The 15,825-nt window shown below is 35.8% G+C and overlaps 2 long non-coding RNA genes across 2 annotated transcripts; both read right to left on the bottom strand.

The window, feature by feature from the left end:
• Positions 1-10,341: 10,341 nt before the first annotated feature.
• Positions 10,342-11,466, bottom strand: LOC112729338 (uncharacterized). The gene is made up of 4 exons (XR_003166492.3): positions 11,346-11,466; positions 11,105-11,236; positions 10,535-10,627; positions 10,342-10,422 (listed from the first exon to the last, which is right to left on the bottom strand). It is a non-coding gene; the product is annotated as an uncharacterized lncRNA (long non-coding RNA).
• Positions 11,467-13,434: 1,968 nt separating this feature from the next.
• On the bottom strand, positions 13,435-14,253 carry LOC112730284 (uncharacterized). Its single transcript, XR_011869174.1, has 3 exons — positions 14,185-14,253; positions 13,791-13,996; positions 13,435-13,576 (listed from the first exon to the last, which is right to left on the bottom strand). It is a non-coding gene; the product is annotated as an uncharacterized lncRNA (long non-coding RNA).
• Between the last annotated feature and the right edge of the window lie 1,572 nt (positions 14,254-15,825).

Below are 15,825 nucleotides of genomic sequence, written 5' to 3'. Positions count from 1 at the left end.
GTCAAGTTCTGATAATGCAAATATTAGTTTTAGATTAAGTAGTAATTATCTTTTTGTTAGTTAGTAACTCATTTACATTGCTTTTTTTAATGTTTATCTTCCATAAAGGAGGAAGTTTTGAATGTGTAAAGGTTTCTATAATCACAAACTCAATTTTGTTTTTAAATATAATTTTTCTTTTCTTACTTTTTGCTATTATGTGCTTACTTACTTGCTATTCATACAGAGAGCATTAAAAAGTTGATCTTGATCTTGTGTTAAAGACAATAATGGACTTGATATTCTATATGCTGCAGTATTCTTCTATCCCCAAAGAATTTTAGTGGAGGGATTCAGACCAGACTGACTTGTAAGAGTACTCACATATGAAAATGCATTTTCTCGCTGTGGTATTCTTCTTGATTTTAATTTTTTTTATCTTCACTGCTGTTCTGATAGCTGCTGCTATTTTTCCCTTGAACTTCTTCTATGCTTACTGTTTTGCGTTTAAATTCTACTCTTTTTTCCCTTGAACTTCTTCTATGCTTACTGTTTTGTTATGATTTTATTTCAGACTAAGCAAAACTTATGTCCTAGCGTATGGTTTGAAATGAGCAATAGGCGAGGTAAACCTTCCCCGAAATAAATAAATTATTATTTTTCCACGTTGATGTTTCAAATGAGTTTGTGTTTTCTTGTTTAGTTTCCTAAGACTATTGTTCTTGCTGGGTTGGACAGTCTTACCTTTTCTAGTCATTATTTCTTTTATTTGTATTACTTTCAAGTGATTTGAAAAGTTTCAATGTATAATTCTTCAACTTCAATGTTGTTGTTGTCAGTTTTTGCGATGCTCACTTATAGCCAAAGTAATGTTACATCTTTAAGAATTCTAAATCAGTAATTGCTATGCAAACTCAATTTGTCCATTATTTATTAACATTCTTGTTTGAATTTATTCCTCTAGATGTTTCTTTCGACTATCCAAAGCAAATCCTAACTTGAACATCTGTCTTATGGGTTGTATTTTAGAATTTAGCTTAGCTTGTTTTCATGTGCAGCTTGTTGGCAACTCATATCTTGAAGAACTAAAAGTTTCATACTGATATGATATTTACTTATATACTGAATTATATTGAATTCATTATTCTAAAGTTTTTTTAAGGCTTAACAATTTGCTTATGGATCATATATATCAGGAAGTTAAAATCATATATTGACTTTTTCTATGGAATTAAATGATGGTTTGTTAGTAACAAATCTTCCATCTTACTTGATCAACACAACTGAAGTGAAGCACAAGAATAATTGTCAATAGCAGCCTCTTCAGACATATTTTATAATCTCAAATAATGGTTTACTTGTCTTTTCATTAGTAGCTTGTTTGTTCGTGTATTATATTTAAATGAGATTATTAATTTGCTTGACCAAGTTAATATTAGCTATTATGACTTAGCTATTAATAATAAAATGTATAAGAAAAATCACTAGCAGTTATCTTTCTTTCCCTCGTCCCCTCTCTCTATTAGTAAGCATTATTAGCATTAGGCTTAGTATTATATTTAATTTGCTAATTTTTTTGTTCACAGGAAAATCATTATGAAGGTGAGGGAGAAATTAATCACACATTGTGAAGATCAAATACTAGAGAGTAAAAATCACCAATTTGTAGAGATGATGGAGAATCTATTTGCTATTGTAATATATCAAATCTCTTTTGTTTATGATTAGATATTGTTATGACTTAGACTCTTATTATGTGATTTTAAAGTATCTTAGTTTATTTGACTTCTAAAATCTTTTTTTATAGGTCACAAACATGTATGAATCTTATAGAATACATTATAAATCAAATGTTCACTTAGTTTTCTTTAGTGATTTGATTCAAATAGTTGGAATATTAATCTATTAACACTAAAAAATAGTTGGAATATTAATTTGAATGCAACATGAGAAAACTATTGTAAATAAAGAAATATATAACTACAAAGTACCATTGTCAAAAGTTGCAAAAGACAATGGTGTTAAAACCATTGTCAAAGGCAGCTACAAAATGGCAATGGTATTAAAACCATTGCAAAAAAAAAAAAAAAAAAAACACCAAAGATAACGCTTTTAAACCGTTGTCTTTGTGAACAGCAAAACTACAACAGCTTAAAATCATTGCCTATCTAGCTATGGTTTTAAACTGTTACGTCATGAAAGAGAATGGTTCTAAACCATTGCCTATCCAATAACGGTTCTAAATCGTTCTTTAAAAATTATTGTCAAAACCGTTGTCTATGCCAGTAACTATGGCAACGGTTTTTTTGTTATTGTTGCCTTAGGTAAAAAACCATTGCCTATGAGCATTGGTAACGGCCACATATACCACATGTCAAAAACCATTACCAAAGCGTTGCCTAAAGTTTTAGAAATGGTTTTTCGATCTATGGCAACGGTTTTTTACCGTTACGAAAACCCTTATTTGTTGTAGTGGGAGGAAGAGGAAACGAAGAAGAAAAGAGAGGTTGGTTCAGTGATGGTGGTGCTGCGATGATGGTCATGAAGATGAAGTTTGATGATGATGGTGATGGAGATGATGGTGGCCGAAGAGAAAGGAGAAAAAAAGGAGGAAGAAAAGGGGAAAGAAGAGAAAAAGAGAAGAAGATGAGAGTTTTTTATTATTTTCTTTTTTTGGTGAGGGGTTTTTAACCCCTTTAACAAATTGGTATTGATACCTGGTACTGTGACATGACACATCAGATCTCACCGGACACGTCAGATGGGCCACCGTTTATCAACCGGAAATAGGGATCGATTTGTATAATTTTATAGATGGATGGAGGCCTGGTTGAGATTTCGGGATGATTAAGGTGCGGTTTTCCCTCAAAGAAAAGATTAGGGGCCGAATAGGGTATTTACCCTAAAATAAATGAATATTTTAAAATATAATAAATATATAATTATATATATAATTATTAATATTAAATTAAATAAAATAATTTTAAATTATTGTCTCTTTTTCTAATATTATTCTATATAATTACAGTTATATGAAAGTATAAAGGTATAAAATTAGCTAGTCTAGATAATTTAATTAACTTTTTGTGATGTATTATGTTCTGACTATATAATTTAACTTAATCGTATAGATTCAAAGTTGAACGCAGTATCAAAGTTACCATATATATAACACAACATACACTCATAGATAGATACTAAAGACAAATAAAAGTATGTATATTTCATTGCTATGCAGAACTTATGGAATTTTAAGTAAAAGTAGAAGTTGCACATTATATATATTGGATCTGTAAGTGTGCACAAGTGAGCAACTCCAGAGTCAGTAAGCAGAAGCAGTTAGAAGCCTTTGGTTTCAGGGGGCATGAAAGTGTGCACAAGTGAACCACTCCAGAGTCAGAAGCAAAAGCAGTTAGAAAGGTGTTAAGCTACCAATGACAGCTCAGCAATTAGTTAGCAACTCAATTAGTTACACTAATTAGTTGTTAAGCTGTTGGCAGCTCACACTATAAGTACTTGCACTGTAACCCATGAAACTAACTAATTCTCATTTTTTCAATCTTAAAAACACACAAACACACTTTCTCTCAACTCTCAATTTCTCTTTTCTCTATTTGTGCATTTCTCATCTCACCCTCAGCATCTGATACCTCACATGGTATCAGAGCACCAGTTCTGATCCATGGACCAACCCTCTTCCGCATCACAGAATCGCTTGGCTCCACCTATGGCTTCAATTGCCAATTTTCCTGCAATAATCAAGTTAGATGAGAACAACTACAAAGCCTGGAAATGCCAAGCCCTTGCATGCATCAAAGCAAATCGGTTGCAAAATCACATCACAGCGGGTTCAATGCCAAGAAAGTTTAATTCAGTAGAAGATCAAGTGGCAGAAAATGTCTCATAGGAATTTGAAGAATGAGAGCAAAGAGATGAATGTCTTGTAGCATGGATGTTATTAGCTATGGATGAATCTTTCGTAAACAAAGTGGTTGAATATGAGTATGCCTTCAAGACCTGGGAAGTCCTTGAAAAACGCTTTGCAGCAAGAATGAAATCCAAGATAAAATTGCTAAAGGCGCAACTGAAGACAGTCAAGAAGCATGGATCATCAATCTCAGAATTCATCACAAAAATCAACAAGGTAGCGAATTCCCTTTCTGCTCTTGGAGCTCCTCTGACCAAAGATGAATACTTTAAATGTACATTAGGAAGACTAGACAAAGAATTTAGTGCCTTTATCACCATGGTTAATGCAAGATCCGATCACATGTCCATAAATGATTTAGAGTCACAGTTGTTAGCTCAGGAAGAAGTGAATGAGAGGTTTCGCAAAACTAACCTAAACATGGTGCATGCCAACTTAGTACACAAGAAACCAGATTCAAGCAAAGAAGATGTGGAATGCCAAACTGAAATACCCTATGACAGCTACACAAAGATGAATACTTTGAATGTACACTAGGAGGACTAGACAAAGAATTTAGTGCCTTTATCACCATGGTTAATGCAAGATCCGATCACATGTCCATAAATGATTTAGAGTCACAGCTGTTAGCTCAGGAAGAAGTGAATGAGAGGTTTCGCAAAACTGACCTAAACATGGTGCATGCCAACTTAGTACACAAGAAACCAGATTCAAGCAAAGAAGATCCTGGTGGCAGAACAACAAACCTCAATGCCAACTATGTGGGAGAATAGGCCATACCGTATGGCAGTACTATCACAGATTCAATCAAAACTATCAGAACCTAGAGCTCCAACACTAAAACAGTGGACCTCCACCACCCAACAATGGGTTTCACCAGCAAACTCAGGACTTTTATCCACCCCAAACTCTACAAACCCAGACGTACATATCACAAAATCAACAAACACAGTAAGCCAACCAAAACCCCCAAGCACTGCTCACCATTCCAGGCTTAGATTCAAGATGGTACCCCGATTCAGGCGCGTCTCACCACATTACATTCTACCAAATGAACCTAATCAATAGTTCAGAATATCAGGGACCTGAACAGGTGTTTGGAGGTAATGGAAAAGGTATGAGCATTGCTAATATTGGAAGGTCTATCATTCATGCATCTATGTTAAACAAAATTTTTAAACTTCAGAATTTGCTTCATGTCTCTACCATTTCCAAAAATCTAATCAGTGTATCAAAGTTTGCATTAGATAATGGAGTGTTTTTTGAATTCTGGTCTTACCTGTATGCTATAAAATGTCAGGAATCCAAGAAGATTCTGTTCCAAGGCAGACTTAGGAATGAATTGTATAAATTTGATGATATCCAAATTCAAAGGCCAATTTGAAAAGTTGAAAAAGAAAAAGCAGCCAATGTTAAAAAGAGACCTTATGCAAATGTTAGTGTCAAAAGCTTAGCAAATGAAAAAGAAAAAGAAATTCAAGTATCCCATTGTGATATGCCAAAAGAACAAAAAAAAAAGCAAGAATAAACTAGCAATAAACTAGTAGCTTGTAGCAGTAGGCCTGTAAATGAAAGCATGGCTAGGACTAGTATCAGTAAGAATGCTGCAGATACAAATGTAATCAATGCTGCAGATACAAATGTAATCGCACACATTGATAGTGCAAACTTTGATACAGCTACCTCTCAACTCAATAAAAGTGTATTTTTTAGTACTCATGCTCATTCTGCTAATGATCCTTCCTTGAACTATGTTATTAATGCAACTTTGAACAATTCTACTTGTAACTCAAGTACCAAAGTGAGCAAAGCATGAGCCTCAAAAAATCCAAATTCCTGTACTATGATACCCAATCCACATCCTACACAAAAGTCAGCTAATTCCGTTAACCAAAATTCAACTAACACCGGTATTACCTGCCCAGCTGCAGAAAACCCAACTCAAACCTCAAACAACCAATACACACACCACCAACTCCTTGGAACTGTGGCACAAAAAACTTGACCACCCCTCCTTAAAAATCACCAAAGCCATCCTGACCAAACTCCATATTCAGCCATCTCAGACTAATACTTCCTTCAACATATCATGTGAACCCTGCTGCATAAATAAGATCCACCAATTCCCATTTTCTCACTCTCAAACACAACACACCACACCTTTAGAACTCATCTATTCAGGCCTTTGGGGGTAAGCTCCCCTTCCTAGCAAATCTGGCTACAGATATTATGCTTGCTTCATAGATGCTTATAGCAGATACACATGCACCTACTTGCTACAAGTAGAGTCCCAGACCCTATCAGCCTTTTGTCAATTCAAAACAATGATTGAGAACAAAATCAGCCATAAAATCAAAGCTCTCTAAACTGACAATAGTGGGGAATACCTCTCAAAAGCCTTCAGCCAGTTCCTTGTGGACTAGGGAATACAACATAGACTAACTTGTCCTTACACACACCAACAAAATGGCTGTGTCGATCGTAAACACAGGCACCTAACTGAAACCTGCCTAACCCTGCTCTCTCAAGCTTTCTTACCTCTCCCATATTGGGATGAAGCCATCTTAACAACAACCTTCCTTATCAATCGTCTACCAACTCAGGTCCTCAACATCAAAACTCCTCTAAAAACCATCTTCAACACCACTCCAGATTACCACTTCCTAAAAGCCTTTGGCTACACATGCTACCCTCTACTACGACCTTACAACAAACATAAGTTTGATCACAAATCTCAAAAATGCATCTTTCTGGGATACAACCCAGATCATAAAGGCTATAAATGCCTAGCTCCATCTGGTAGGATCTACATGTCTCAAAATGTCATCTTCTAGGAGCATGAATTCCCTTATCCAACCCTGTTCACCACCTCTGCACCAGCTTCAACCAGACCGAACCTCACCCCACCCTCCACATTCACATTTCATGAAACCTATCCCCGGTTCCCTGCTCCCCCACCAACATGCATAAACATAAATGATACTCCTTCCACTAATATCAATGTGGTATCCAATTCAGTACCAAATGCATCTGTTGAAGTCAATGATATTGTTACAACCACTAACACAATTGATTCTGCAGAATCCTATGACACTAAGCCATTGCAGGTAGCTATTGGACCTGGTGCGCAAGCGCAATCAGCTGAGGCCCATCTACCACCCACAACTCAGAACAATCATGCAATGAAAACTCAAAGCAAAAGTGGCATTTACAAGCCCAGAGCCCTCATTGCTACCTTGGCTCCCAACAATGAACAATGTGCAGAAGAGCCCCTACCAGCATCTATCAAAGAAGCTCTTGCCACCCCACACTGGAGAGCAGCAATGGAAGAAGAATACTCAGCCCTAATAAGGAACAACACCTGGCAATTGGTCAATCTTCCGACTCACTCAGCTCCCATAGGTTGTAAATGGGTGTTCAGAGTGAAAAGAAATCCTGATGTGGCGAAGGGGTTTCACCAAAAGCAAGGGGTTGATTATGACCAGATATTCAGCCTAATGGTCAGGCCTTCAACGGTCAGGGTCATGTTGAGCATTGCACTTACAAAAGGGTGAAAAATTTGCCAGTTCGACTTTAACAATGCATTCTTAAATGGTGACCTCTATGAAGAAGTTTTTATAAAACAACCAAAGGTCTTTGTATCCCCCAACAATCAGCAAGTTTGTAAGCTCCAAAGATCACTCTATGGACTCAAACAAGCTCCAAGGGTATGGTTTACAAAGCTAAGTGCTGCCCTTCATCAGTCCGGCTTCACAAGCACAAAATCTGATGTGTCCCTGTTCACAAGGCTCCAACAACCTCTGCCACCTACATCCTTGTCTATGTAGATGACATTCTAGTCACTGGTACCTCTGAAAGTGAAATTGCAACAATTATGGCTCAACTGCACAACACGTTCTCCTTAAAAGATCTTGGTAAAGTACACTACTTCCTTGGAATTGAAGTCTGTAAAAGCTCCATAGGGACTGTCACACTGAAGTAGACCAAATACATCAAAGAACTTCTAAAGAAAGCTGATATGAACAATACAAAATCAGTACCAACCCCTATGACTTCGTCCTTAAAACTCTTTGCCTTTGGTGACACTACCTTCAACAAGCCCACACTATATAGATCCATTGTTGGTGGCCTTCAGTATGCCACAATCACCAAACCAGAAATCTCTTTCTCTGTGAACAAAGTAGCTCAATTTCTCCACATCCCTCTTGAATTCCACTAGAAAGCTGTCAAGCGTATTCTCAGGTATCTAGCACGCACCTTACAACATGGGCTATGGTTCAACAAATTCACCAACTTCAAAATATATGGGTTTTGTGACTTTGATTGGGCCATTGATGTTGATGACTGGAAGTCAACAAATGGCTATGAAATTTACCTAGGTTCAAACTTAGTGTCATGGGCAAGCAGAAAATAAACTGCAGTCTCCAAAAGCAGCACTGAAGCAGAATTCAGAGGCATCTCAGATTGAGTAATTGAGATTATCTGGCTACAAAACTTGCTGGGTGAAATTGAAGTCCCTTGCTCTACTAAACCCATAGTCTATTGTGACAATCAAAGTGCTATTTTATTGCCAGCCAATTCAATCCTACACAATAAATCCAAACATTTTGCACTAAGTCATCAGTCCTTTTTCAAAGATTATGTCACCAAAAAAAATTTTTGTGCAGCATATCCCAGCTCAGGATCAACTGGCAAATACATTGACAAAGCCTCTTTCAGTAGCAGCTTTCCTCAAGTTCAGGGACTTGTTAAGAGTGTTTGAAGTAGAACCTTAAAGCAACTACTTAGAGCAACATCAACTGAGCAGCCCTTGGTTTCAGGGAGCATATAAGTGTGCACAAGTGAACTACTCCAGAGTCAGTAAGCAGAAGCAGTTAGAAGCCCTTGGTTTTAAGGGGCATATAAGTGTGCACAAGTGAACCACTCCAGAATCAGAAAGTAAAAGCAGTTAGAAAGGTGTTAAGCTGCCAATGACAGCTCAGCAATCAGTTAGCAATTCAATTAGTTAGCAACTCAGTTAGTTACACTGATTAGTTATTAAGCTATTAGCAGCTCACACTATAAGTACTTGCACTGTAACCCATAAAACTAACTAATTCTCATTTTTTCAATCTTAGAAACACATAAACACACTTTCTCTCAACTCTCAATTTCCCTTTTTTCTATTCGTGCATTTCTCATCTCACCCCCAGCATCTGATACCTCACAGATCCTCCTTATTCTGAAGTCATGCATCTTATTATCCTTTATATATATTTGAATGATATATCAGCCCACCATAAAAAATGTTTATTGCACATACAACAAGAAAACATAAAATACAATCACTTCTTTTCACAACTAGAAAATAGATTAATACAGACAGATTTACAGACGGATTTAGTCTTTATTACAGACGAATTTTTGGTTACCGATGAAATTACCGACGGATTTTGTCCCTCTGTAAAAGCCCCATCAGAAATTATTTACCGACGAATTTTTTTCCGTCGGAAAATTACAGATAGATTTTTACAAGTTACCGACGGATTTTCCCTCTGTAAATTTTCTATCCATTTCCCAAAGGCGACGAACTTTTCGACGGATTTTCTGTCTGTAATTACAGACGGATTTTCCGACAGATTTTCCATCTGTAATTTGAACTTTGGAAAATCATCCCACGTTCTGATTACAGATAGAAAATCCGTCTGTAAATCCATCTATAAGGTAAAATAGAATTTTTTTTATTTTTCTAATTGCAAAATAAACTTATTTTCATACAAAATAAATATAAATTTAATACAATTTTTTATCTAATTTGTATTCGAATATTTATAATATTTCAAAAAATAAACAAATTCATCGTATTATGAAGTACTATAAACAAGCAAGTCAATATAATTCAAAATATAAACAAAATATATTGATAATCAACTATAATTCCTAGTATATTGTTCAACCATACTAAAACTATCAGCTATAGTCTTCAGTGTCATCTTCATCCTCATCATCATCATAGTCCTCATCCGAAGACATTGAAGGTGGCGGCGGTGGCGATGATCCTTGACTTCTTCCAGTTGTCTTAGGGCTAGAACTTTTGGTTCCGGATGATGATTTAAATGCATAGTTTAAATCAGCCAAAGCTTCTGCTCTTTGTCTTGGTCCTCCTTGATTCAGCCCATTCAATCTATCCTGTGACTGAGAGTAGAAAGTATTAGAAAGAAAGGCAAGTTCCAATGGAGTATGAAATCATCATGATCTGTGACTTGATTTGGAGATGTTCAATTTAATTTAAAAACTATGATATCTTTCCTTCATTTTTCTTTTTGGCAAATTTAATTTAAATACTATGATATTCTTTCCTTCAATTTTCTTTTTGGCAAAGATGAAAAAACCTGAACCTATACCTACCTAAATATAATTATTAAATTTACCACTAATAACAAAAGAAAAGATACCATATACAATATGCTTAAATGCTCCATCATTATCCTACACCCTCTTGTTAGGAGAACCTACTTTTGGTTGAATTTCATTGACTATAAAATAACAAAGAAAAACATAGTTTATACAATCTTAAACATATTGCCATACCATACTGGATGTCATATCAAAAGATGAATTAAAGGAATTAGACAAGGCAGAGCAAACCAGAAAGCTGGTGTAACTCTGTTTTCCTCCAAGAGCAAACCAGAAAGCAGAGCTTTCTGTTCCTTCTTTAGCATGCTTTAAAGCAACTCCAGGCTGGATATGGATGCGTCAGTGTAGCACATTAAGAAATAAGGTATGTTGTAACAATGACTATTACTAAATAATCTTCATATTAAAAACCATTTAGCCAACTGGTGAATGACTTCATCTTGAAGTAACCATTTAGGCAAACAGAAGTATAATGGATAACAAAAATTTTATAGAAATCCATTCTAATAAAAAACTTGCGAACTTGTTATGTGTGGAAGTGTTAAACTTATTCCCAAAGGTGAATCATACAAGTCAATAGACACCAGAAACTCAAAAAACTGTGTGATTTATATAAGATTGAAACTGAAACAGGTTGGTTAATCTTTAAAATAATGAGAGGACCCAAAATATATCTTAAAAATTCAGTGATTTATTTTGTAAATAAGTAGAAAAATAGATAAATATCAACTAGAGAGGATAAGAAATAAGTGAAAACAGAAGACAAAGAGAGCATAAGAAAAAATGTAGCATGGCAGCTACCTTTAAAAACTCCGCAACTTTAGCTGTTAGCTGCTGCTGCTGCTCAAAGGAGGATTGATTGCCATGCCAAGTGAACATTGTAGAGCCAGATTGAAGGACAAAACACTCAGCAGAATTCAATGACGCTGCCACCTGAATATGGATAGCACAATTAGGGTGGACTAGTAAAGAAAGATAAACCATAGGCTTGTAGCAACATAATTACGCTGGACAGAAATAAAAAAAATTGATGGAAACGTACTGCATCAACTTGCACTGCATTGTTATTATGTATGGCAGTTCTAGAAATTTGAATAAGCGCGACACTTTCTGCTGTGTATGTCTCATCTTGCAAGCCTTTATCTGCTACTAATTTTTTGTAACCTGAGCTCAAACCTCCCTGAAACAGACATAAATTCATTTAAAAGTAGCACTTAATCACATGCTTTATTCATTTAAAAGTAGTTATTTAAATAGCACAAAATAATTCAGAAATGATTCTGAAAGTTCCAAAAGTTCATTTAAAAGTAGCACAAAATAAATGCACATGCCCAGCACAAGCATCTGCTGGTAAAATGTTTAAAAGGTAGTAGCCAATGAATCTCTTTGTTGTGGATTTATCTCAGCTAAAAATCATTGATAATATCACTATTATATCTTTTTGAAGCATGCATCAAGAAGAAACAGGGTCAGGGGAGCTGATAATAAAATCAACTTACCTAAAGAGTTGGCCAGGAGTTGTCTCAGGAATGATATCATCATCACTAACTACTTTCTTTCCAATTGGAGCAAAACCACCAAAGAGAACCCAAAATTCACCTGAGTCTGACTCAGTGTCCAACTTTCCATCATCTGCAACATGAAACACGTTTTTATTGTCATAAAGAAATAAAAATACAAAATTATAATAGGGTTTTTGGAAAGTGACATGGAAACATGTACTATGTGCCCTTACCAACAATGGCAACATTACACTTCCCTTCATGATACTTTTCCTTCAGATACTGGATAACTTCCAAAGCCTTGGCTCTTTCCTGAATATTTGAATTAGCTTCAGATACTGTAATTTGAATATGTAATCTTTTATCACCTCAATCTTTGACAACTTATCAGGGCAGTGCACTTTATACTGCTTCACAGCATCTAAAGAAAGCTCTTCTTTCTTAACAAAAAGTTTATTATGGTCCTTTTTAACTGTCCTCTCAACAAAGTTCTTGACAATGTCATTGAATGTGGCAGAAAATAGAAGAACCTGGAGATTAAAAGAAACAAAAATATACATATCAACAGCTCACACAAGTATACCCAAATATTTGAACTAAATGCATAGAAATTACATCTAGGCCAATAAATCAATTCAAGTAATGATGCAATGATTCAGATCATTAACGTGAAGATGCAATGGCATAGTACATTTAAGTAGATGCAATTGTTCAGCTGCACAAATAAGAAGTTTCTCAAATATCAAGGAACAATTATATTTTCCTTCAACACAACTTGCAACCTAATTAAAGCAATCAATTAGGATATACGTTTCATCTTTATATCTAGAGAAGAATTCTCAAATGGATTGAACTTTGCATACATGCATGCAAACTATAAGAGAGGCAGTTCAACAAACCTGGCAGCTAGAATTGAATTTTTCTATTTCTTTCATTATCCTCAAGGAATCATCCTTAAAACCATCCTGCAACAACACAGTTCATAGTTGTTTAGGAAATTCACAGTTCATAGAGTCAAGTGACTTAATAGTGCTCTCACCCTCTATATCCTCCACATAAGCGGAGAAGCATCACAACTTCAATTTACAATTCTAAACTACAATGAAACTTTAAATCCTAACTAAAAGCAATCACATTACATTTCATCAGAATGCAAAACTTACCTCAGCAAGCATTTGATCAGCCTCATCAAAGACAAGAATCATCAATCTGGTCAGGTTCAAATTCTTGAAAGAAATCCACTTTTTGATGGTGCCAGGAGTCCCAATAACCACCTGAGCGTTAATTGACTTCCATTTTTGAATTGGAATTAAATCCCTGCTATCTGTCGGAACGGCACACTCCGAGCTAATCCCTGTGTGCTTCCCCATCTTCCGGAGAACTTCAGTGTTCTAAGACACATAGAAAAAACCAATCACTTCACACTTCAAGTAGATAAACTTTTTTGTTAAGTCTATTACTAACATGTCTGGATAAACTTCTCTGAGAAAATACATCCTCAGGGTTGAGACGAATTAATTTTCTACCCTTTTTTAGAAAGCGATAGTTTTCTTATCACATTAATAATCAATCTCATGGAGTGATTCACATTAACAATCACAGTTGAGGGGTAATACTGATTAACTGCATCTCCACCAATAGGCCCGAAACTTCCTCTTGCAACAATTTCAGAACCTTTATCTATAGCATCATTGATAAGGCCTTCAAGTTTTTCAGAATGCTCATGCATGCATAGAGCTCCCATGTCATACCTTCCAGCCAGTGGTGGACCCTGCAAGTAATCATTAACTGTGTGAGGCTTAAAAAACTGGGATAAAATACAAAATAGCTCAGGGGACCTTGTTCCCCTCTAAATCAATACCAGTCCGAAATCAGCAATTTTCATGAGAATTCTCAAGACATACTTTGCAAGAACTACTGTTCAAACTCTTCCAACAATTAGCTAAAACATAAGCAGATTCATTTACCCTTCCAGAAACATCAACCTTCCCTCTTGCATAGCATCCTATGCTGTTTGGTGCAGCTTGAACTACTTCCAAAATCGCCTGCTTTGCGGCCACTTGAAAACTCAAATTCGTCCTAGTTTTGTTTCCACAAACAGCCTTGTCCCCTGGCCCTGCATACTCATCAAAGAAGCTATAATTTTCAGACCTCATGAAGCATCCATCAAGAAATATTTGGGACGTTGTGGCTTAAAGCAAACATGTTAAGGAACTAGTTTGTTGCTCAACAACGAAATACTATCATTAACTATAACTTTGCAAAAGCAATATCAGGACAGCAAAGAGAGATCAAATTAAACATGACCTGAAGTATTGCAATAGCAGTTATCATGCAAATTGAAATGAGTTTAAAATGAAGATGTAAATTAAAGGATACAATGAGAAATATCCATCAGGCCTCAAAAAAGTAACTCTCTGACCACCATTGAGTATGATTTTGACATTCACACTTTTCCGGGAATTATATAGTCTTTTGTTCCTAAATCTGCAAACAAATTTATGCACACCATTAACAAGAAATGGATGCAAGGAATGGATGCACACAAAGGAATGGATGCACACCACAATGAACTCTAGCAAAACCTTACTGAATTCCACTCAATTAACATTATCAGATACACCTAAGTAAATGAAATGACACCAGAGATGCTAACAGGCTCTGACAACCATCTTCCTAAATATTTCAAATTACAATTGATACTATAAACCAACCGAAGCTTCAAATTAGATGAATTCTGAATGACTAAATCAAACTTGATTTTGGTGTGAACTCCAAAATAATATGAACAACTTGAACTGACATATGACCCCAAGCACCATTACCAGTCCCATCAACAATTCAAAGTCAATCTCACATATTAAAGTGCTTTAGTGCATCTATATATTAAAGTTGAATGCTTTAGTTCATATAAAGTTTATTGAACAAAATATAAAAAATCTGCCAATTCGAATGCAATGGTTATTCGCATCAGTCACCATCCAACAATTAGATTTTGAATTAACTAAAAAGTAAGAAAATAAAAATCAGAGTGACAAAAAAGAAAAACAAAGCATACTGCTGGGGATCTTCACTCGACCATAAATGGTGTAACCTTCAGCGGACCTAAAAAAAACAAATTAGGATTAAAATCGATCCATATAACATAATTTTAAACCGGAGAGAACAAACGGAAAATTAGGGTTAAGGGACGAGAATTAGGATTAAGAAAAACAGGGAAGGGACAGTGTTAGGGCTAGAGATAATGAAATCGGAACAGAATCACAATGGAAGGGTTAGGGCTAGGGACGACAAGGAGGCGGAGGCCTACCTGAACTAACAGCGACGAGAAGAGACGATGACAAACCTCCAGCGAGGAGAGAAGAAGCAGCCTGAGAGCGGCGGCGGAGGGAGCTCGTAAGACAAGAGCATGGCCGAGAGAGCTCGTGTGACGACGAAAGGAGCAAACACATTGAGAGCGGCGGTGGAAGGAGCTCGTGCGACGTGAGCAGCGGCGACGGTGGCGGCGACAGTGGAGGACGTCACATCTTCAATGGAGAGAGAGAAGGCATGAGAGTAATTCAAGGAGAACGTGAAAAAAAAAGTGAACTGAAGTATTGGAACCAAAGTGACCCATGCATCTTATTCTAATATATTTCCGTCTGTAATAATTTAATAAAATGCAGCATTTCGTTTATTTAATTACAGACGGAAAATCCGTCTGTAACCATTTCCCACGAAAAAAATAATTTTACCGACAGAATTATCGACAAATTCTATTCTCCATCTGTAATTTATGCTAATTCATTTTTTTTATTTTTCGATAAAAAAATCTCTCTAAAATTCTGTCTGTATTTTCATGGGATAAAATCCGTCGAAAATATTCGTCTGTAATAACTATTTTTCTAGTAGTGTTTTTTCCTTTTTGGTAACAACATGAGACGAACAATTATAGAGTTTTTTTTATATACACTAGGAATAAATAAAAATAAAATAAAATAAAATGTGAAATAGATAACTGTCGTCATACAGAAAGACAAA

This window comes from Arachis hypogaea, chromosome 12 (genome assembly GCF_003086295.3).
Source record: "Arachis hypogaea cultivar Tifrunner chromosome 12, arahy.Tifrunner.gnm2.J5K5, whole genome shotgun sequence".
In the NCBI taxonomy this organism is placed as follows: Eukaryota; Viridiplantae; Streptophyta; class Magnoliopsida; order Fabales; family Fabaceae; genus Arachis; species Arachis hypogaea.
The sequence above is the reverse complement of the archived record's forward strand: the minus strand, read 5'-3'. Positions and strand labels throughout refer to the sequence as shown.